The sequence below is a fragment of the Thermobia domestica genome, chromosome 2, assembly GCF_964235325.1.
Source record: "Thermobia domestica chromosome 2, izTheDome1.hap1.1, whole genome shotgun sequence".
NCBI classification, from domain to species: domain Eukaryota; kingdom Metazoa; phylum Arthropoda; class Insecta; order Zygentoma; family Lepismatidae; genus Thermobia; species Thermobia domestica.
The window spans coordinates 128,442,917-128,467,856 of NC_137455.1; the positions used below are offsets into that span (position 1 = coordinate 128,442,917).

The following is a 24,940-nucleotide window of genomic DNA, read 5'->3' on the forward strand; positions in this document are numbered from 1 at the left end:
TACAATTGCCAAGACGTTAAAAGAAATCTGATTATGATAGACAGTGTAATATCGTCTCCACATCAATTCAGAAACAAGAAACACGAGGAATGCTGCTCAGTGAATGCATAGCTCTAGTTGAAGTTCAGCACGAGCTCCAGTTAGTACCTAGTAAATTTGGAGCTCTATGAAAAAAAAAAAAAAAAAAAAAAGTGACGGATGTTGTTGCTAGAAACTCCGATTACAAAACTGTTGAAGCCATGTGAAAATACCTTCAAGGGTTAAATTTCAACTTGCCAAAAAGTATATATACTAAACTTGCTCCTTTGTATAAATATTGTCCAGTAACATCTATTAATGTTAAAAAGTCATTTTGTGGTTACAAGTGTCACAGACACCAAAAAATGAAGAGAAGCATCTTGTGATGTTTCTGTAAGGCGAATTACGGAAAGGACTAAATACTTAAAAATAAACTTTTCTTGTATAGTGGAAACGTGTAGAAAAGTAAGGCTCCTGTTACTTCATGTAAAGTAAATATACTTTAAAATACAATGTGAAGAAAAACTAGAGGTACGTTAGGAGTATGTAAACTGTAACTGTGATAAACATAAATTCTGAAGAGAAGTCCCTGAAAGGTAAAATACACCTTCGATGTTATATTTCATCTACAAAATTTTGTCACAACTTTGCTGCATGTTGAAAAATACTCTCGTTTATTGCATTGTTAGTGCATATTTTAACACATTAACAGCATAGTTGCATGCATATCTCATAAATTTTAAGTGCATAAAAATCCAATGTCTACACATAATATATCGAGTTGTATAACTTCCAGGTATGTTGTAAGATGGTTAGGTAACCACCATGGAGCTTGTAGTATATTGGGTTGTATAACTTGCACTTGCTGGGCGTCAGTGAAATCCAGTTCGAAGATCAATAAACATAGCCAGCCTTGAACTGACAATAGTACTCATAAGTAATGAATGTCGTAAAGACACTGTTTTAAATTGTAGAATCAACTACAGGAGAACAAAAGATGGCACTTGAATAAGATCATAAAAAGTCTAAAAAGCTAAAAAAAAAAAAAAAAAAAAAAAATCTATTTTTTTTTTAAATCTCGCTTTTTATTTTTTAAAAAATCATTCCCCCAAAGAAAAAGAGCCAGCTTGTTTGCATCTCTAGCCATGAGGGGAAAAAAATGATTTAAATGTTGGTTTTCAACTTCCATGAAATTGTATTTTTACAGTGAAAGTTCTACAGGCGTAATATCAAGAGGTTTCACTGAATTACGTTACATTAATAGAACTACAGTACAGTGGCAGCTTAAGGCTACGATATAGGCAGAAATTTCGTATCATATCGAGATGAAAAGCGAATGCTGCATAATGACGTATAGCTCGTGTGAAAGGTGCATACGTGGGGGCAATTCTTTTAATCTCCTGCGGGTGCAGGTATGTTAATCCATATTCTTTCCAAAGCTGTGTATAAATTTCAGACTATGTTAAAATCGATAATACTTTGGCATATATACGTTTCTCTTTTTAAAAATAAATAAATAGTTGTATGATGGTTGGATAGGTAATGTGTCTCATTGTAGTTTGTAGACATGTATTCTCGCCTACCGTGTTAGATATCGTTTTATAAGCATGATATTCGTCTTACGTAAGTTGAGTATATCTATATACAAACGACCATGGAAACCATTTTTATGGGCCATAAAACAGCTTTATAAAACACTCTGCACAGTTGTACTAAGAATGTTACAATTTTGTAAGATAATCATTGAATTCTAGAAAATGGGTTTTAAAGTCGGTTATTAGTACTATTCTCATCTATGTACTTCTTCTCTTTCAGGGAGGTGTCAGCTTCGATTCCTGTTCTTTGCCTGAGAGGAGGATTCGTCGTGGATCCTCGCATCTTGTGTGTTGGGCGGGATAGGGGGGAGTGGTGAATGTGTGTCTGACAGCGACTTTTTTGCTGTTGTTTGTTTGTTGTGGTAGTAGTGTGAATTAACCCCATCCAGAATGTCGTGGCGATCGGTCTTCGTATCGACAGCCCTGGTATGGGTTAGCGTATGTATTCTAAAGACTAAAGCAGTATGGCAGGAGAACATCCGGCCCAAGATGTACGTCCAATTAGGTAAGTACAATATTCTATTTCTTTTCATTTTTATTGTTTATGGGTACGTGTATAATGCGTAGTATGGCATACTTCGTGCCAAATAAAGCAGCACATCAAGAAATAAGTCACGGAAACGGAATTACAGTTCGTCAGGCAGTAGAAAAGATTATGCAAATAACTTATTACAATATTGAAAAAAAAAAAAAAAAGTGTCTACAGTCTTATAATTGGGTAACAAGTTTCCTCTTGTGGATTCATTATAGCATAGAAATACGTAATATCCTATGAAAGAAAGTGCCATACTTGTGAAAACTATCACTCCAAGTGCAAAGTAAAGTGTAGGACCATGGTGACTCAGTAGTAGAGCTTTCATCTCTGGCACATGGGATCCTTAGTTCGATCCCAGATCGTGCCATGTAGGTTTTGTGGTAGACGAACACTGTATATATAAATTTACCGTTTCCACCCCTTTTCTTCATTCCACCATTTCGTTCATTCTCAACAGCACTGTCTCCTTCAGCCTACACGGCAAAAAACGCTGAGAGATGTAAAACTAAAAAAAAAATAATAATAATAATAATAATTTCATTTTTCCAAATAAAGTGCATTTGTTCAATCTTTCTATAATGTGCTTCCTAATTATGGTAGAACAATAAATCAAAATAATGAAGGTAGTTACTGTTGTCTACTTTGTCAATAAAGTTAATATTTTCCTTATGGGTATTTCCGTATGGCTTTCTTTTGGTAACTTGGACTACACATAAGATATTTAAAAATTGTTATTCTTAACGATGTTAGATACTAAATTCCGTAATATAAAATCAGTGCATATAGGTTGGTTGAAAATATTAAAACGCTGACCTGTATAATGCAATGTTATTTGCAAGTAACATTCTGTAGGAAACATATGAAACTAAATTTGTGATCATTATGAACCGATACTATTGGTTTTTGCCTGCTTCTTTTGTATATCTATGTTAAGAACGAGGGAATAAAGCAAATATGATCTGAGATCAAAAGTACTGGTATTCGAATCTTCTAATCAATAATTTAAGGTTGCTGTATGTCGGAAGAATTCGACGTCGGGGTTTATTTGATTTTTTTTTTTTTTTTTTTCATTACGTTCCAAACAACTTACCAGGTAGGTTTATAGAAGTTTTCTTGTGATGAACCATGTTAATTATATAAAGATCCATTCCTTTCGGAAAATGTAGCCTTGATTAATCATTTAGTAATAAGTACAAACTTCATTATGGGAATTACACTCTATGATTCGTCCATTATTTTAAAATAATTAAGTTTGTCGTAATGCTTATTGTATTATTCACTAGGAGTTGCAGCACTTCTTATATGTTTAAATAAAGCATAGACTTGTTAGCACTAATTAAATATGAGCATCAAGCCTACAGAAACGTGTACATTAATTCTTATGAAGTAAACTTTCTTCCAGTGTGGATACGATCAAATGTAAATCTTAAATTCACTGTGTTTAAAATTTAAATTCCATTTGCTCGCGTGAGTAATAGAAAATGTGTTCGTAATTTGCTATGAAATCATATAAATTATAGCTTTGATAAAATTCATGCATAGAGCTCCTCTGTGGCTGTGTGGATAGCGTACGCGTTGTGGGCGCGGGGGGCCCGAGTTCGATTCCTGGACGGAATTGATGTGATTCGAATCCCAGTTAAGCTGTAGGTCCACGTCTCATATAGCCTGTGCCAAAAGGGACATTAATTTTGAATCTAATCAAAATTGATCTGTAGATTGGAGAATAAGAAGAAAAATGTGACTATAAATGTTAGTTCTTTTCTTTTATTGCTAACAATTTCCACAGTTAACTATATTGAGTATAATTAAGATTATTATGTAGTACTTAATGCTGAACTTCTGAGTATTTGTGGTGGTGAATGTAAAACATAACTTCCTAGAATTCTAGAAGTGAGAAGCCATTTTGTTCTTTTTTTCCCATATTAGACTCTTTGATATTCATGAAAACGAACAATAAATGGATATTCAATCCATTTCGTTCGAAAAAAGAAAAAAAAAAAGCATTTTTGTTTCAACGAAATGACTATCTGTTCTCTTTCTGTCCCTTCCTCTCCCCCTCCTTCCTTCGTCGTGTGCGAGTGATGAAAGGATGGAAGGCAGGGCAGTTCTGCTGCGGTCAGCCACTCTGATCATCAGAGGAAGAATAAAACGCTTGATTGTATTCCGGAGAACACTCCCTGTTTGAAATCTTCAAAAAAAAAAAAAAAAAAAAAAAATGATGCTTCTGCTTCATACTTCATTTTTACCACGTTAGGAAGCTCTTAGAAATGGTTGAAAATTCTTCTTCTGGGCATTTGATAGTAAAAATCCCTTTAAGCTGTTTTAAAATGCTATTTTAAAAAAATCAAGTATATTTTAATTACGTACAATATATTGTATTAACAGATTAATAAGATTATATTGTAGGTAATGAATTTTTACAGTGAGTACGCTACTGTTTAAAGTTTCCACAGAGAAAGTATGATGTAATTGCAGGAATAATCATGGCGCTATAATACATCGTTGACACTTTTGCGGAAAGGGTAAAAACATTTAAGTAAATTAAGAAATTTTAAGAATTAGAAATTTTAAGGTGGATTTATAATTCTAACAAGTTGATCCAAGTAGGGATGGGATGACCGGAACCGGTTTCTGGTGGAACCGGTTTTCGGCTCTGAACGGATCCGGTTCTGAAAACCGGATCTCCAAGAACCGGTTGCTCGCGGAACCGGTTCCGTAGGAACCGGAACTTTGTGGCCATCCCTAGTTTTCAGTTGACCCTCCTTTCCATTTAAAATTTCTGAGTCCGCCACACCTCTTTTCGGGAGAGGGAGATCCTGCAAAAATTTAAACGTTGTAAATATATTTTCCATAGCTTTTTTCGATATGTCGAATTATTCGTGAAGGTGCATAAACGGATTTTCCAGTCAGCTATTTCAGGTGTAATGTAAACATTTTCGTGTAACGCCCTGTAGAACAAATTTGTCATTATTTTCTAAAGGTGCAACCGCTATACCCGAGCTACTGGCAGGATGATAAACGATATGCTAGATGAAGTGGCGGCCGCTTGTGTGATTTGACTAAACGAACTGGGTAACTGGTAAACTCATTGGTAAACAGGCAAACTGGCAAACTGATTTGGCTAAACACTCACTGGTGGACCGTTTTTTTTTTTCTGGGGGACACAAGCGTGTCTGGATGGGAAGGGCACAAGCACGTGGTCCCCTTTGCAGTGTTTTGAAGGTCAATTTTGTGCCTCCTTTACGGGTCTTGGGGAGGGGATTCGGATCCAGGTTTGGAACCGGTTCCGGAACCGAGTTTTCGGATCCAGGTCTGGAACCAGTTCCTAAGATCCGGTTCCGGAACTGGGTTTTCAGATCAAGGTCTGGAACACGTTCTGAAAACTGGATCTCCAAGAACCAGTTTCGGGCGAAATCGGTTCCACCCGAACCGGAACTTTGTGGTCATCCCTATAAAATAGATCCAAGCTTTCTGATTCCTCTGTCACGACACTTACAAGTTCCACAAGTACTTTTCACGTCATAAAATAGTATCAGGTAGAAACATTAGAATAATAGTAATAATATTTCTGCTGGTGTGTCTAATTTGTCAATTTTATGATACATACGAACATAAAAATTCGATATCAGTTTTTACGCTAGTATTACAAGATAGGTACCTTTGTGAAATAGGCTTGTAAAGTTAAAATTCAAGATAGTGTGTTGGAAAAAAAAAGCTTGCATGCTTGTTTTGTTTCCTCCTTCTATCATCAATTTCTATACTTTCTGAAGATTTACTTTTCTAAGCAGTATACAATCGGGACTGAAATGTGGATAGCAATATCCCATAGGCAAAATAATAAGTGACGAAATAAACAAAGGAAAAGAAAAGTCAAATAGAGAATTGTGTTTGTATCTTAGCCTTCTAGAATAGAAAACAAGACCTCATGATAATGATGCAGCTAAACTACTGTCTTTCGGACCCTTTTTGTGTACGAAGTAATTTTCTTATACCGAGTGTTTAGATAAAGCGTTCAGTGCTTAATGAATCATACCACTTGAGATAAAAGAATGAATGAGAAAGTGAAATAGGAAGATACCATAGGGCGCATCGAATGGAGTGCCCTGCTTGATCCACAAGCCCCAGCCGTGTACCATAGGACTCTGGGGATTTATCCGATAAATTTTAAATAGTATGTAATAGTATGTCAAATATCTGAGAAATATTTTGACGAAAAGACACGTAGTGCACCAAAGAGATCAGGTTGAAAATTGTCATAGCTAAAGAAGCATTCAACAAGAATAGGCCACTCTTAACTAGCAGCCTTAATATTGGACTAAGAAAGAAATTGGCCAAGTGGTATATATGGAGTATTGGACTTTATGATTCAGAGATTTGGATATTACGGAAGTTAGAGAAGAAATATTTAGAGAGCTTCGAAATGTGGTGTTGGAGGAAGATGGAGAAGATAAAATGGACAGAAAGAGTAACAAACGATGTTTTAAAACGGATAGAAGAGAAGAGGGCGCTTCTAGCCACCATCGTTCGTAGAAAGGCCAATTAGATTGGACACATCTTGCGAAGAAATTATCTTCTTCATCCTGCCATAGAAGGAAAGATGGAAGGGCAGCGAGGAATAGGAAGAAGAACACAATTGATGGATGATTTTAAAAAATAGAAGAAAATATTGGCAGTTAAAAAAGGAAGCTGAAAATCGAAAAACATGGAAGAAGTCCCAGGACCTGGCAAAAGGCAGAATACTTAATAATAATAATAATAATAATAATAATAATAATAATAATAATAATAATAATAATAATAATAATAATAATAATAATAATAATAATGTAATTTTTACACCATTGAAAACCCATGGAAAAACAAATAACTTCTGTAGGAAAAAGTTTTACCTGTGTGGCACCGTTTATGCGATGGCCACCGTTCAGTTGGGTGTTCTTGCACATTCGGATAAAATATCCACTGCTTATAAATCATTAACAGCTCGAGATGAAAGGGAAAAAGTGAGAGAGGAAAATATCAGAAGACATACTGAATGGAGAGCTCTTCATGACCTACGGGGCCACTATCGTGGGATCCCGAAGGTCCATTCAAGAATCGTAACCGTTAATTTGATACATCATTAAAGGCTTCATGGATAAATAAACACTTTAGTACGAAAAGTTTTCCTGTGGGGCACCGTTTGGGAAATGATCGCCATTCAACTATGAGTTTTATCTGGCTATGCAAGAATTCACAATGAAAGGATGGTCATTTCATAAACGATAACCCACACTACAAATCTTTGTCTATAAAAACTATTTTGTTTTTATTATCTTCTCAACTATATGTCCAATTACATACCTTATCATTTAAAATTTTCAGTTGGCCCCCTAGGGCTCCATGATAGTCAAGCAGATCATTTTATTCGATGCACCTTATTGCATTGTCCTATATCACGTTTAGTTTCAGCCTTTTATCTGCAACAATTTCTTATTGTAAAGCACTGAACGTTTTTGGCGACTGTGCAAAAACTAAGAATTAAATGATGACCACTTCGTAAATGGCACCGCACACGAAAAACATTTTCCTACTTTGTTTGTTTTTCAGGTATTTTTGCAATGGTGTAAAAGATTACATACTTTGATATTTAAAATTTTCAGATCACCCTTCGAAGCACCATGGTGGGAAGTTCTGTATATTAAACAGAGCACTTTAAGTAATTCACTCTATGCCATTTTCCCATTTCACTTTTTGGTTTATCCTTTTATGTACAGTAGTTTCTGATTTGAAAATAAGAAACTGTTAATCTGAAACACTTAAGGCAAACAGATTCTAACAAATTTCTAGTAAGTTCTATCTGGCAACCATGTTAATTTGATGTGTAATCTCGTGATAGGTTTTCCATGCTCGCTTACAAGTTGACAGAAATGCGTGCAAATGGTGCCTCCTTTTTTTGTGCCCCCTTTCTCCTTTGCGTGTAGATTCATTTTTCTGTTATGTTATGTTCTCTGTGTATATTTGTCTGTGACCAACTATCAGACATCTTTCTTCATAGTGTAGTGGCAACCATCTGAACCTTCCATGAACAAGATTAAGACACTTTAAAAAAAAAAAAATCTCCCATATGCGTGCTACCACGTTATTATACATTAAAAAAATGTTGCGTTTTTGCTAGATTTCATAGCTGTGGAACGTAGGGAATTTCATGGGTAAATTAGTAAAGTGCCTAGAGCAGCGTTTCCCAACCTTTTTCAACTTGCGGCACACTACGGGTGTTACTTGGATTCTCGCGGCACATTTATAGATATTATTTATTACTTGTAAATATAAAACAGTGGTATTTTTTCTGTGATTATTGATCTCCTTCTCACAGAGAAGAAAGCTCGATCATTGGTTTTTCCCCGTGGTAAATCATTATGCTTATTTTTCATTCTGATTTAAAAATAGAAAACAATTGCAATGAAATATTGGACTCGGGTTTTTAAAAATACGCTTTCTTTTTAAAAACTGTATCCAACCTTTTACTAAGAAGGAAGATCACTAAATAACGAACGAACAAACAAATCTCATTTATTTTTAAAACACAAATGTAGGTACTTTTTCAAAAGGATTGAATGATATTTTAAATTTTCAAGTTACGAAATAGTCTGCAACAATAAAGAAGCAATAATGGTCATAACAATGATAACCATTTTTTTTTCAACATTAGAAATGTACAGAAACTTAAAATTGTAGACTCACAGTAGAGGTTCATAGTAATGTGAAATACAAATATACATTTTCCCCTACGTTTTGCGATTTGATTGCTATAAAATTAATAATTTTGTTTCGATTCCTCACGGTACACCAGCGGCCCATTCACGGCACACCGGTTGGGAAACGCTGGCCTAGAGATGTATATTTGATGATCGTCACTTTTTATTTGTTGTCCAATAACTGCTCCTATTTTGTTGTGTCCTATACTCATTCTTCTTCCTAGTAACTTATGGAGAGCCGTCGTGCCCTCGATCCTGGATCCGGAGGGTTATTATTATTTTTATTTTACTTTATTTATTTATTTATTTATTTGTGTGTGTGTTGACTCGGTATCGGTAGGCAGTTAGAGAGCTACCTCAACAAAGATGTATTGGCTTCCAGTTCCGGCTTAGAATGTCATAAGTAATGACAATGAGAACCAATATGCTGATCACTCATTGCCCAAATGGATGTACGCCGTCATACCGGCTGTATGATGTTTTGTATGCTACCAGAGGGTTTAGTTTATAATCTCTATCATCAGCAGTGTTTCTCAAACTGTGTCTTTCGAGACATGTACTTGCAGTCCTGTTAGTTTTCGTCTGTAAATTGTCTTCTTGCTAGCAACATCTCGTGGCTTGAGGTAGGAGGCAACGCTTAATGAATCAACAATAAGATCCTTGATCCCGAGAACATCGGAAACGATACCTCACACTCTACAGTACTTTTTATTTCTCATCGAATTTGGGGCGACCAAGGTAACTTTCGTGGTTGGTTGAGCCACTTTCGATGGTCGAATTTTAATTCAGAGTTCACAAATGAATTTCTTGACGCTGAAAACCTAGGAAATGAAATATCACACGGTAATATTTGCATCTGTTTTCAGAAACAAATATATACAGTAGTAATATTGGATTTCGGCCATAAGAAAGTAAAATTCAACTTGGAAACATTCATATTCATATTTAACAGTTCCCTTACCCCTAGAAATGCATGTTGTCCAAAAAATGCCTCAAAAAATACCATTAAAATCATTTAAGAGTGTTTTCCTGAAATGTTCACTAGCATATTACTCAGTTCCAAATTTTCACCGCTATAACGTCTGAACATTTCGTGACAAGAAAAAAAAAAAAAAAAAACCTTCTGCGGCCTAATTCAAGAAGTGTCTCTCGGCAGCTTTTATTTCTTACTGTGCAAAATATCATACTGGTGTCCGAAAGTGAAATATTTTTACACTAACTCCACAGACTATTATGGAATATTGTTTTGTTACGTATTAAAATATTAAAAAATGCAAAAGCATGACATTGTAAATAAAACTGAATTTTTTAAAGTGTAATTTAAACCAACCTAAATTTTTTGGTGTTGTTAAATTTTAGGGCTTGAAATGAAAACATGAGGCCTCATTTAAAATATAATTTATTATGTTGAATTGCACAAAAATGAGAATAAAATTTTTGAAAATTGACTTGTATAGTAGAGTGGAGTGAAAAGTAGTGAAAAAAATATTTCAATAGAAATTTTTAATGGCATAGGTACTAAAGTTTTCCTTTAATGTTGTACAACATATATTCCATTTTTTTTTTGAAATTCTGAACATATCTTTAGGTTGCTACCAGCTGTTTTCTTACTGTCATATTACACGAATAATCGGGCATACAGCAGGCTCATATAAAATGGTGCTTTCCTTCTGTTTGATTACTTCTAGCATGTTAATTGATACAGTTAAGACATAGTTAAACGCAAGTAATGATATATTAAAACTTTCTGAAACATAAGACAAGACCCCCCCCCAACGGTGTGATAAATCCTTAGACACTGCATTACAAGTTTGACTTTAACCTATTACACTCACTGACCCGTTAACACTTTATGCAACACTGTAGTCCTTGGCGTAATGAGTCTTGACTTTATCTCGTACGTATGAAACATAAGACAAGACCCCCCCCCCCCCACGATTTGATAAATCCTTAGACACTGCATTACAAGTTTGACTTTAAGCCATTACACTCGCAGACCCGTCAACACTTTATGCAACGTTGTAGTCCTTCTTGGTTTTAAAGACTGGCATAATGGGTCTTGACTTTGTCTTCGTACGTATGATGTCATCCTTTGCTTCTGAACCAATTACAGCCTAAGATGCTTCATTCACTAACTTTACGCATCTTTCTACGGCCTGTGTGTGGCATGGAAATTTGGGGAAATTGAATACTGGCATTTCCCGACTGATGATAAGCAACTGCAATTCTTCATTGGTAAAATTTGTCAAAATTGGAGGCTCTGTGACTTCAACTTGTGGCAGTCAATAATTTCAGTGTAGTCTTGCACATCAAAGTTCAACTTTAGAATTGTGAACTGCCGTACTTTGACAGCAGTGCTTGAACTTCTAAGTTCTCCAATGTGCTTTCTTTGATCCTTTAACATCCCTAACAAGAGGTTTTCAGGGTGGCCGAAATATGCGTTTCGTTGTATCACGGGATCTACAACACTTCTGAGATGTGAAAGTAAGAACCTTGATAGCACTATGGTTTCAAACAAATGTTGAGCGCCGTCAGTACGGGACCACTTTTAATTTTGAACCAAAGGGGAGCATACACTTTGACAATGTATTCAGTCACAACAATCAGATTAAATGATGGATTCTCAGTTCCCACATACACTCTCAGTACCCTGTTAGCCATCGTTAACCACCTTGAATGTGACAACTTGCCAGGGTTTCGATTGGCGAGATCAGCAGAGCAATTTCCTGAGAAAATGGCATGGCACATTTCGTATAAGTATTTTTGATCTGTGCTTAGATCATCCGCAGAAATTTCTGGTAAATTACAAGTGATTTTCTGGAAACTTTTAACAGGCAAATGTTCACAATCTTTCAGCATATTTCCAATCGGTCCAGAGAATTCACGAGGTCCCAGTGTGACTCCATCAAGGTACTGAAATAAGTGGCGAAGGGGAAGGGGATAGGAAGGAAGAGTCCTTGTTCCTCTCTCTTTTCTCGAAGTGTAGCTTGTGTTTTTTGTCGTGCTCTCCGTACTTCTGTGAATTACTTGAGATGTGTCTTCCCTGGAAACTATTTCAAAAACTTGTAAAGTTGCAGATGCAATTGCGGCAACACATCTATCAGATGACCCATACTGATCTGAAACTCTTGCCAGTGTTGGAAGTTGTAATCTCATTTGGTTTTTTGAAGCTTTTTCTTTTGATGTTGAAATGTCAGTTTCAAATGTCTCTCTGTCATCCTCAACCTCATCCTCAGATGACAAAGTTCACCAGTATCAGCAACATAATCAGTACTGACTGTTGGAACATCAGTAGATATTTTATACTTTTGAATCCTTGAAGCCTCTTTTATTTTCCTTTCTTCTGCTCTTCCTAACTTCATTACCTCAGTTTTATCTACGGAACCAATGACCATCTTCCTGGAAGATCTCTGGTCATTAAGAAATGTGTGCTCCTTTGCAAGCACTTTATTTATTTTTTAAAATAAAAAATCCTTTTTTCACCTTTTTGCCCCTCTGGACCCCTATGCGTTAACGCAGAGATCTGGAAAAATCGAAGAAATACTAATGGGTATAGAGAATGTGAGTGCAACATTTCAACCTTCTAAGTGCAATAGTAAGCCTGCAAGAAAATAGTGAAAATAGGCACAACAATTTGTTTTTAATTTATGGCGTCATCACCCCATGTCCCGACGCAGAAAGACGAAAAACTGTACGAAACGTGTTCTACAATGCCTCCAAAATAAACCTAAGTAAAAAGCTTTGTTGGTTTATTTTTAAGCCAGCAATGAACATACTACGCCATCGTTCCATTTGGAATGATATAATTTAAAAGGGTTAAATGACAGAAGTTCAGTGACTGGTAGCACCCTAAAATTATTCACGAAATGTTATCAAATTTTACAGAGGTGTTTCATTGACAAGTAGTAAACTTTTTATGGGTCTGCCAAATTAAAATTTTCTCTTTCATATTTTCGCTCCACCCTATTGTATAGTGGGTTGCGTGTCACCAGGAGACTTGTACCCACAATGATAAATGACTTCTTTACTTATACATGCCAGATGGTAGAGTTTTACTGTAACTCCTCCCAAAAGTGGAGAAGGGATATCATAGTATAAGAAAAGGTACTTACAAAGCAAGCCCACAAACTCCATGGCGGTTACTGAAGATTTGACTTAATACGTATAATTTGACGGAGGTTAATTGTGAGGCTTTATGCCTCGTGCCCGTGCTTTTTATATTATTTAACCTTTTGATGTAACATGCAGAAAAATTAAAAAAAAAAAATGTTTTTTAATATGTATTTTTGTTGCTGCTTTTTTTTTTTTTTTTTTTTTTGGAAAGTTTATGCATTTGTTTTTTATATTATGTCACTAGATGTGTTTATATTTTGTAAAAGCAACGGGGCTAGAAGCTTACGTAGAGGTCAACTGGCTGTTGTTGCTTTTGATGGGAAAGTTTGTTTTTTTATTTACACAACTAACCTTGACCATATATTATCGCTTTTTATTTACTGTTTTTTACCTTCCGTGTACGACAATTACATTGAAAATATGATTTCAATTTTAATTTTATGTTTAAAAAAAACCTTATGCAATATTATGTGCCAATTTATTATATGACAGTATTATGCCTAGGCCTATGTGAAAACTCAACTTGATGTTAACGTTTACCTCCGCTTTTATTCTTGACGAATATAGCCTGAAACAAAAATGTAATAGTAAGCCTCAATGAAGACACATGCTAAATTTCTTTGAAAATCAGGAATATTTCGCGAAGGTTAACGAGAACAGCGTAACAGCTTCGCAGTCGCATACGTACACAAATGTATTTTCTGCCTGCTTATTTAGTGTTTCTTCAAGACATGTTTTTATTTGGGGCGGAGGCACTGCCCCCGGAGCTTTAAGAGTGCCCCCCGGATGAGACCAAAATAATATGTCTATAATATAATAATAAGTGGAATTACCCAGCACTGTATATATACCCCCCGGAATACTAAGCGTGGCTCCCGTTTTTTTTTCTTTTTTTTTTCTGGAAGAAACTGTGTTTATCCACTGGTGATTTCCATTGCTTCCGCAGTTATTGAAATGAAGTTTGCAGTTTTCATTTCTTTAGTACAACTACTTTAACATTCTTTACTTTTAAAACAAATAACTTACTTTATAAAGTTATTATTGTCTTAAGGAAATGTAACATAAACATGATATTTGTATTATTATTGTTTTTGAAAGAAAACAAGGAATATTCAAATAATTATGTAGAAATTGTTCCTGAAATCAGTACTTATCTTTGATAAGTAGTTATTATTGTCTTCTTTTTCTTGTTTGGTAAGAATGAAAATGGAGGAAGAGCTCAGAGTTATCACATCAAGAACGTTAAACTAAGATTTGGACTTCAAACTTAATGTTAAATCAGTTCACTTCACTCAGCATTTGGCTTTTGAACCACTAATGTTTCATATAAGCAATATCGTAGATAATCTTGTCAATTGTATTGTAATTGATGTGGCATTTGTAACAAAGTGAAATGACAATGAAATTTTTAGTTTTATGTGGTATGTATTAGGCTAAAGGAGACGGGTGATTAATGATAGTGAAAGTTTGGTGGAATGTAAAATTAGGGAAAAAACGAGCGAACCCCTCGGACACGATGTTGTCCATTCACATAGCCTAGTGTCAAAAATCAGGCATCCGTAGCGCTGTACCACTGGGCCAGTGTGCCCCGGTATTTATAACAAGTTGATAACAAGTAACATTATTTTATATCATGCACAAACAAACCTACGTGCAAATAATGCACTTAGTTTTATGTTTGATAATGCATAATTTTAATTTATTAACATATTTAATTCTCATACAAACATATTTATTGTAAAATATATTTCTGAGCTTTCTTCTGTGTTCTTCTGAATTAATGTACCATAGTACTCAAAAAGAAAAGAAAAAAATCCTGAGTGTTTTATTAAATATCTGTTCTTTTTTCTTTACTACTTCTTACTTACATTTCTTCAATATTCCTTCTTTTTCTTATATGAAAGGAAGAAATGACGTTTTCTATTTTCTGATAATGTTTTGAAAATTCTTCATTTAAGAAATCCTTTCACTTCGTAAGCGGAGATAGTGTTTCCGGGAATTAATCGGTTAGAAAATTGCTTTTGTTGTTGTTCATGATGGTTGTTGTTGTGTGTGTCTAGATTTCAGTTGTATTCTGAATGAATGGCTGTCAATATTTCCCTTTAAAATCCTCCTTCCCGTTCCCTCTCTCCATCAGAAGACCATGAACTAATACTTTAAAATAAATAAATAAATAAATAAATCTGTGTAATACTGTATTGTTTTTTTTTTCTGTACAGTAAAGCAAATCATGTATGCTTATACGGTAATACGCTACAAGAAAAGGTGATACACATTGACCAGTGCCGTCGCTGACTTGTTTGACGAAAAAAAAATTATATACTGTGTAACGTTCACCACATTACAGACCACTGTTAACTGAGCGCGTGAGATTTATTACGCCATAAATTGGTTGAAATAGCCATCATAAACTTCAGGTTGTGTCAATGTATATAAGTATAGTTATTTTTTGTCTGTTTTTTTTTAATTTCATTTCAAATAAGATATGTATTAGCAAATGGTGTGGAGAAAAAATATAATTGTAACTAATGGATATTATTATTAAATGAAAAAATTCTCAAAGGAAACACATTCAAGAAAATAAGATTATATTTAGTTTTCCTACCGCTAAAAGAAACAAGTAATAAGATATTTACATTTAACAATATTTATTAACAGTTGTTCTGTTAATATTGATATGTACCAATGTCATCTTTCATTTGAGCACTGTAAAATTATATGAGGAAGTATTTCTCTTGTGTATTGAGACGGATAGAAATTTCAGTGCTCTTGTGTTAAATTTTTCTGCGTGCTCAGTTTAATGTACAGGTATCATGCTTTCTTTAAACAATTAGCAATTTATACAATATTACATTTATATTTAAAGTAAACATATTTTTACAAATCACAAATAATCTAAAGCAGGACATTAACCCCTTTCTGCATGATTTTTTCTTTTAGCGAAAAAAATTATAATCAGTATTGGAAATTCTCATATGGGAACTTGAGAAATGAATTAAAACCTAAATTTTAGATTTTTCACTTAATTCCGACGAGAAATAGTAAGTGCCATTTATGACACACTTACAACTCACAAAGAATATGCCAGATTACACCAAAATCTCTTATTCATACACGTCAATATCTCACAAGCAGGCAAAACAGTCATTTGGTGCCTTTGATAAATCACAAAAAAGCTAAAGTGAAAAAAGGATATGTGCCATGTATGGCATGGCATGCGGTAAGAAGTTAAAATTTCCATTCATTTCAACTTAAAAAAAAGCAACGTTTATAACGACTCACCAAGGGTAGTCGTCAACCTGGTTCGATCGTTGATATATGAATCTCGAGTGGTAGCAATTGTTTGCATGTAAAAAATTATCTTTAATAATTACATATACTATTCTCACCTTTTCTATCAGAATTATAAAGTCGATGAACGGTACTAAATGGTTTATTAGTTGATACACTTTATAATATATTTTCGTTCAAACTGTCATTCACACAGACATGATGATTAGGTATCCATAAACAACTACTTAGCAACTAACTACATAACACTATCCCATAATATATCTTTTTTTTACATATATTAAAAACATTCTTCTTTTGTTATTATTAAATTAACATTCTATTAAGTATATTGCTTATGTATGAGCACTTTCTGCCCAAGGTGCAGGTAATTATTAATCTATCCAAAGTATTTCGTTATATAAAATGTCGCCCGACAATTGGACTGAATATAAAAGTCATAAGCGAACTTGGCTTTTATCTTCAAGAACCACTGGTCCGTTTACAATTATGGTCTTACATTACATATGTTTATCACATTTTGATCGCCCCTCGTATGTATCTTCATTACATATCATAGATATAGATACATTTATAACAAATCTTTCACTTCATTAATACTTATCTTTTATTACATTAATTATATTTATTTCATTATCATTCGTTACATTATTATTATATTTTATTATTAAAACGTCGTCGCCTATTTATTTAATCTTTGAAGGGTGCGAAGTCAAAATCGTAAGAAACAAACGTGAGTTACCATTATCCAGGGCGCATTATATAATAATTATATTGGGTGATATTTTAAAATAAACATTGGATCAATAAGGCATAAAATATAGAAGAATTTTATTCAAGATATTCGTTGAATAATTAACTTAATAGAATGAATCTTATACTCAACATAATCTTTGGCAGTTAAGTTTTCAACACAAGTCAATCTAATATAAATAATCTTTGCTTTTAATCAATTATGAATCGAATTATAATTCCTCATATTGCCTGTATAACGAAGTTATAAGAATTGTTTTCATTATTGATATTAACACATAAACTTAAAAATAAAAGTTCACAAGAATCTATAACTGATATGGGTTTAACCTAATTTCATTAACGTTAATCAGCTTACATTCATACTTGCATATGATTCTAATAAAGTACATTGTACTGCACAATCATGATTAGGTTCCATAATATGTTGTACATGTATTTCATCGTGATTCTGATTTTGATACGGAGTGCCATCTCTTGACCTCCAATTACGTCTATCCATGTAGCTTGTTGTATTCCTGTAATTTCGCCCTATATTCCGATTGTTTTTAAGTCTACTTCTGTTGGGTGATCTGACATCAGGATTACCACGATTAATTAAGTTAGGCTGATTCCCTACATAACTTTGCCTATTTTGCTCGTTTTGATTGCCAGAATTTACTCGGCTTAGGTTGTGTTCCGTATCATTCACACTTCTGATATTTAGATTCCGAACAGGTACAAAATGATCTGAATTATTCTTATTTTGAGTTTCATAGCATTGGACAAGCATTAATAAATGGTTGAAACTCATACATTGTGTAGAAAACAAGATCTGTTGTAACTTAAATGGGAGCAAATTTCGAATCGATGCTATTATTCTAGATTCCGATTGCAATGGATTAACGACTTTTAATTCGTTGTATGTATTTACAACAAATTCAACAACAGATTTGTGCAAACGAGTATTGAAATGTTGATTTCTAATAGTGGCATCTCGATTTGCAAGCAAAAAGTCATTTTCATAATTCGCGATCAGAGCTGTCTTAAATTCCTCATATGTATTGATGTGATCACGTACTGCTTTAAACCATAAAGAACATGGTGGGAGTAATACATGAGGGATTAATTTCATATATTGTGATCTATCTATACACATTATATTGCATTCGTCCTGAAATTTTTCCAGGAAAGAAGTAGCGTTCTCATTACATTTACCACTGAATTTACTCATAGCCCGTATTTCACTCATCTTAACACTTAATTTTACCTTCCTTTTATCATTCCGTGTACTTCTTGGGTGACAATTCCTATCCATGACGTGATGTGTCGTTGCACCATCCCTTTCACGCACATCTGTCCTCTTCGGATGAATTTCTTCCAATATAATATCCTCATCAGACACAGGTGAAGGCGAAGTCATCTCTGGTGAGTGGGGAAACTCCAAGCGATCACTACCCATATTATTGTGGTATGTGTTGTCCTTAACCTGTAGCGTTCTAATTTCTTCCTGTAGAGTAGCTATCAATTGCGTATTTGCACGTATGTTGTTAGAATTATTGATGACCTGAATCTTTTGCTGTTGAACCGAAGATTCTATTACTTCTAAATCCTTTTTTACACCACTGATTTCTTGCATTTGGTGGTTGTGCTTATCCTGACAATCCTCGGATATTCTTTTTAACTTTTCATCGAACTGAGATGTGATGTCATTCATCGCCTGGACAATTGACTGTTTCGTTTCATCTGACTTCTGTTCCATTCGTCTACTTAATTCCTCATATTGCTTGTTAGATTCTTCGGACTTATGCTCTATCGTCTGCTTTAACTCCTCATATTGCTTGTTAGATTCTTCGAACTTCTGTTCGATCTTCTGTTCTATCGTCTGCTTCAATTCTTCGCATTGCTTGTTGGATTCTTCGGACTTCTGCTCTATCGTCTGCTTTAATTCGGTAGACATCTGAATCAATTGTCGTTGTAAGGCTAGCAAGATTCGGTCTTCTGATGTCATTCCTGGTGCTACACTATGTTCACCGTTATCACCATCATTGGATTCATTTTCCATTGCCTCACCGTTCATTTTTCTTATAATTATTTTACCACTTCTCAGTCTTGTGAAATTTGTATTCATTAACTTTATTACAAAAGTAAATTCACCCTTACTTTGCTTCGGGATATGAATTTATGAAAAGTCCCGGGTGAGGTAAACCAAAATTTTTATAACGACTCACCAAGGGTAGTCGTCAACCTGGTTCGATCGTTGATATATGAATCTCGAGTGGTAACAATTGTTTGCATGTAAAAAATTATCTTTAATAATTACATATACTATTCTCACCTTTTCTATCAGAATTATAAAGTCGATGAACGGTACTAAATGGTTTATTAGTTGATACACTTTATAATATATTTTCGTTCAAACTGTCATTCACACAGACATGATGATTAGGTATCCATAAACAACTACTTAGCAACTAACTACATAACACTATCCCATAATATATCTTTTTTTTTACATATATTAAAAACATTCTTCTTTTGTTATTATTAAATTAACATTCTATTAAGTATATTGCTTATGTATGAGCACTTTCTGCCCAAGGTGCAGGTAATTATTAATCTATCCAAAGTATTTCGTTATACGTTATAATGGACCTCGTTTTAGTATCGGCCGTTACAGATATATTTTATAGTGTCACAGCGTGGTGTTATTTTCAACCCCTAAAGTAACTGCTTCCCAAGGAAGAAAAAGATTTTAAAGAATTATTTATTACAAAAGGCGTTTTATATTCAGAAAGGCAATACATTAATATTTCGATTAATTTAATATCTAAAAATATAATTACTTTTGAATTTCTCTTCTCTAACCAGATATATATATATAATATACCCTGTTTCAAAATGAATATACGTATTTTAGGGATGGTACCGAGACCGAGACTAGTCTCGGTCTCGTCTCGGTATCGTCTCGAATTATCGAGACGAGACCGAGACCGAGACGGCCTTTTATATACCGAGACGAGACCGAGACCGAGACGGCCTTTTATCTACCGAGACGAGACCGAGACCGAGACGGGCCTCTATAAATCGAGACGAGACCGAGACGAGACTTAGGTCAGTCTCGAAAGTCTCGGTCTCGTCTCGAATATTGATATAGACAACTATTAAGATTGACCTTTACTCAAAATTTCTTTCGTTGCTGTATTAGGTAATATGGGAACGGTTGACTAATGTTCAGTGGCGTATTTAGGGGATGGCTATCGGATTGAAACCCCTCCCGAAATAGATTTGTAATAATTTTTTCGCATTGCACGTACAACACAAATATTTCTTAATCGTTCTCAAGCCTCTCCCAAAATCCACTGCTGATGTGTATAGTCATCTCTCTCTCTCCCTCTCTCAACACACACACAAACACACTTATATATATATATATATATATATATATATATATATATATATATATATATATATATATATATATATATATATACATATATATATATATATATATATATATATATATATATATATATATATATACACTAGCGGATCAAGGATATGATCGAGGGAGGGGATAAACCATAGTTTGACATTTTATCCAGTGCGTATAACCCCTTGGATCCTCGCCTGTATAGATATCTAATATAAGTAAAAGGAAGAGTTTGTTTGTCTGTGTGTCTGCATGCCTGTCTTTCTGATTGCCTGTCTGCGGCCTGGGGACCAGACGAGAGTCCAAGAGTTACGAAATTTGAGTGACAAGTATTATGTCCCAGGCCTAGTGATGTGAGGCGGAAAATTTTCCGCTATATTTTTCCGGAAAATTTTCCGTTCTAAAAAAATATCAGTAATCAAGTAACAATTCCTCAGCAATCATGAAATTGACTGAATTCATGTATAGACATATTAAAAACTGAAAGATCGTTTAAAGAATCTGAAAATTTTCATGGCTCAGACAATTTTCAGTACTATGTAGGAACAAGTTAAACAATTTTTCGTGAATCGAAATATTTTCTGCCTTATATGGAAAAATTGAAGAATTTTTTAGGAGTCGGAAAGTTTTCATAGATCGGAATTTTCATAGATCGGAAAATTTTCATCACGATGTAGAAACAAGTGGAAAACACTTTTCATAGGCCTGACAATTTTGGATATTATGTATAGTGATGTTAGGTGGAAAATTTTCCACTATATTTAAGTGCACATAGAGCTACAAAATTGAATTTCAGTAGAGGAAAGTTAGTCAGCAACAAATTATAATTTTCCAATTAGCTTTCGGGAACCGGAAAATTTTGTATTTCAAGTTGGGAAATAAAATTTTACACAGTGTTTCTCTCTATATATAGAAGGAAAATTTTCACCTCACATCACGGTTAAACAACGATGTAGGAATAAATGGACTATTCTTTTACGAATCGGAAAATTTTAATCACTGTACAGGACAGACAATTTTTCGATTCATGGAAAATTGTTCCACTAGTTCCTACATAGTACTGAAAATTATCTAAGCCATGAAAATTTTCAGATTCTTTAAACGATCTTTCACTTTTTAACATTTCCATAAATGAATTCAATCAATTTTATGAATACTGACGAATTGTTACTTGATCATTGATATTTGTTAAGAACGGAGAAATTTCCGGAAAAATATAGAAGAAAATTCTCCACCTCACATCACGGCTAAACAACGATGTAGGAATAAGTGGAGTATATTTTTCGAATCGGAAAATTTTCTGTTTCAAAATTTCCCGGAAAATTTTCATCACTGTATAGGACACAATTTTTCGATTCATGAAAAATTGTTCCACTTGTTCCTACATAATACTGAAAATTGTCTAAGCCATGAAAGTTTTCAGATTCTTTAAACGACCTTTCACTTTTTAACATTTCTATTTATGAATTCAATCAACTTTCTGAATACTGACGAATTGTTACTTGATCATTGATATTTGTTAAGAACGGAAACATTTCCGGAAAAATATAGAAGAAAATTTCCAAACTCACATCTCAACTAAACAACGATGTACGAATAAGTGGAATATATTTTTATGAATCGGAAAATTTTCATTACTGTACAGGAGAGACAACTTTTCGATTAATGAAAATTTTTTCCACTAGTTCCTATATCGTACTGAAAATTGTCTAAGCTGTAGAAAATTTTCAGATTCTTTAAACGATCTTTCACTTTTTAACATTTCTATATATGAATTCAATCAATTTTGTGAATACTGACGAATTGTTACTTAATCACTGATATTTGTTAAGAACGGAAAAATTTCCGGAAAAATATAGAAGAATTCCGGAAGAAAAATATTTCCCAACTCACATCTCAACTAAACAACGTTGTAGGAATAAGTGGAATATATTTTTGTGAATCGGAAAATTTTCATTACTGTACAGGACAGACAACTTTTCGATTAATGAAAAATTGTTCCACTAGTTCCTATATCGTACTGAAAATTGTCTAAGCCATGAAAATTTTCAGATTCTTTAAACGATCTTTCATTTTTAACATTTCTATATATGAATTCAATCAATTTTGTGAATACTGACGAATTGTTACTTAATCACTGATATTTGTTAAGAACGGAAAAATTTCCGGAAAAATATAGAAGAAAATTTTCCACCTCACATCTCAACTAGAAAACGATATAGGAATAAGTGGAGTATGTTTTTATGAATCGGAAAATTTTCCGGAAAATTTTCATTGTACAGGACAGACAGTTTTTCGATTCATGAAAAATTGTTCCACTAGTTCCTACATCGTACTGAAAATTGTCTGAGCCATGAAAATTTTCAGATTCTTTCAATGATCTTTCACTTTTTAACGTTTCTATATATGAATTCAATCAATTATATGAATACTGACGAATTGTTACTTAATCACTGATATTTGTTAAGAACGGAAAATTTTCCAGAAAAATATAGAAGAAAAATTTCCACCTCACATCTCGACTAAACAACGATGTAGGAATAAGTGGAGTATGCTTTTATGAATCGGAAAATTTTCCGGGAAAATTTTCCGTTTCAAAATTTTCCGGAAAATTTTCATCACTGCCCAGGCCTCAGACCAAGAAGAAGCGTTTTTTTTTTTTTTTTTTTTTTTTTAATCGGGAGGGTAGAAAATGACCGATATTAATGTCGAATACATAGTTTTCGCAGTCGCTGAGATCAATGATGATACTTCCATTAGCGATGACTTTCAAATTCAGCTACCAGTGCATGCGAGCCGAAGTTCACTTGCGGGGGAGGGGAGTACCGAGACGTAAAAATAATACAAAATGACCGATATTAGTGTCAAATAGTTTTCGCGTTTTCTGAGATCAATGGTGGAACTCCGATCGCGTTAACCTCCAAATTCACCGCATTCAGCTGCGGGCCGGAGTTCACAGGAGGGATACCGAGACATGTAAAAGTAATCCAAAATGGCCGATATTAGTGTCAAATGTATAGTTTTTGCGGTCGCTGAGATCAATGGTGTCACTTCCATTAGCGATGACTTTCAAATTCAGCTACCAGTGCATGCGGGTCGGGGTTCACCTGCTGGGGAGGGGGTACCCAGACATGTAAAAATAATACAAAATGACCGATATTAGTGTCAAATACATACAGTAGTTTTCGCGGTTGCTGAGATAGTGATACTCCCACAGGCCTTGACTTCCAAATACTGGTCCCATGCGAAAAATGGGTATTTCATCTAGTAATAGTCATATATATTAAAAATGCTGATTTTTTTTAACATGCTGTGTGAAATATGGAAGGGGAAATTCTTCCAGATACTCTGCAATACCACTAGATAAACAAGCAATGTTGCCAACGCAACATAAAGTTGTAATTTCTCAAATTGCACTACGTTTGATATTACATATTTCTGTTCAGTTAATTTAGTTTAGTTTTCTCGAGGTTCTCCCGTTACCTCCCACTTTCTTCATTCCACCATTTCATTCATCTCTCATCATCACAGTCTCCTTTAGCCTAACCGGAATAACCGTGGGACGTAAAACTCAAAAATTTCATTTCATTTTTAATTGAGTTTAACGCCTCTTTCAGCAGCGAGGTTATATGAGACTGAATCTACTGATTAACGTTGAATTTAAACCACATGAGCTCCCGCCGGGAATCTAACCCGGCTCTCTCACGCCATAGGCTAACTGCTTAGCCGCGAAAGAGCTCTACATATTTCTAATTTAGATATTAAATTAAACCACAAAAGCACATATCTTCTTCAGTGTAACAAAGGACAATACATATCACTAACATCAACATTTTGGAGATCTCTAATAACTCAAACGGCAGGAACATTATAACATTAGTGTTCAGTAGTTTTAATTACAACAAGTCGCAGTTACATCATTTTAAGCAGTGTTGCGAACTTAAATAAATTGCTAAATATTATTATAAATATAGTGCAAATAACGTAGCTAAAGTGCAAAATATTTTTAAATTACTCGTAATTTGTTTTATGATGCAAGAATGTTTTCAAAACACGATGTTTTTCATAGTCTTTGGGCTACTTATAATGTTAATGTCAAAGTTTTCGTTCCAGCAATACATGTAAAATCAAATTGTAACTGAAATTAAACGTAACTGACAACTTTTCAGTAGCACTAGTTGTTCTCCCTAAGCCTTAGGCCTGGTGTATTTTTTTAGATTAAAAAACTTATTTATTAAAATTTTAATTACGCCCTAACTGCATTTCATTTGTTATAGTTTGACCACCAACCACCTCAAACTCGATCCATATCATATAGCTATATGCAATTATTCAAAGACTTACAGTTAGTAATACACATTGTGTTGATTTTTGGTTTGGTTTGTTTTAGTTTAACGTCTCACGATTATGCTAGGGCGGCTAAAGGAGACGTGGAGTTACTGATCATAGGGGAATCCGAAAAACTTCGGTCGTTGAACATTACCGCCAC

At 34.2% G+C, this 24,940-nt stretch overlaps 1 long non-coding RNA gene across 2 annotated transcripts in view; it reads left to right on the top strand.

Moving 5' to 3' along the window:
* LOC145679733 (uncharacterized) overlaps positions 1-24,940 on the top strand; it is a 503,930-nt gene that overhangs the window by 42,780 nt on the left and 436,210 nt on the right. For both annotated transcript variants that reach the window (XR_014130514.1, XR_014130515.1), the window contains exon 2: positions 1,834-2,118. This is a non-coding gene — a long non-coding RNA (uncharacterized LOC145679733). The remainder of the gene's footprint in view (positions 1-1,833; positions 2,119-24,940) is intronic.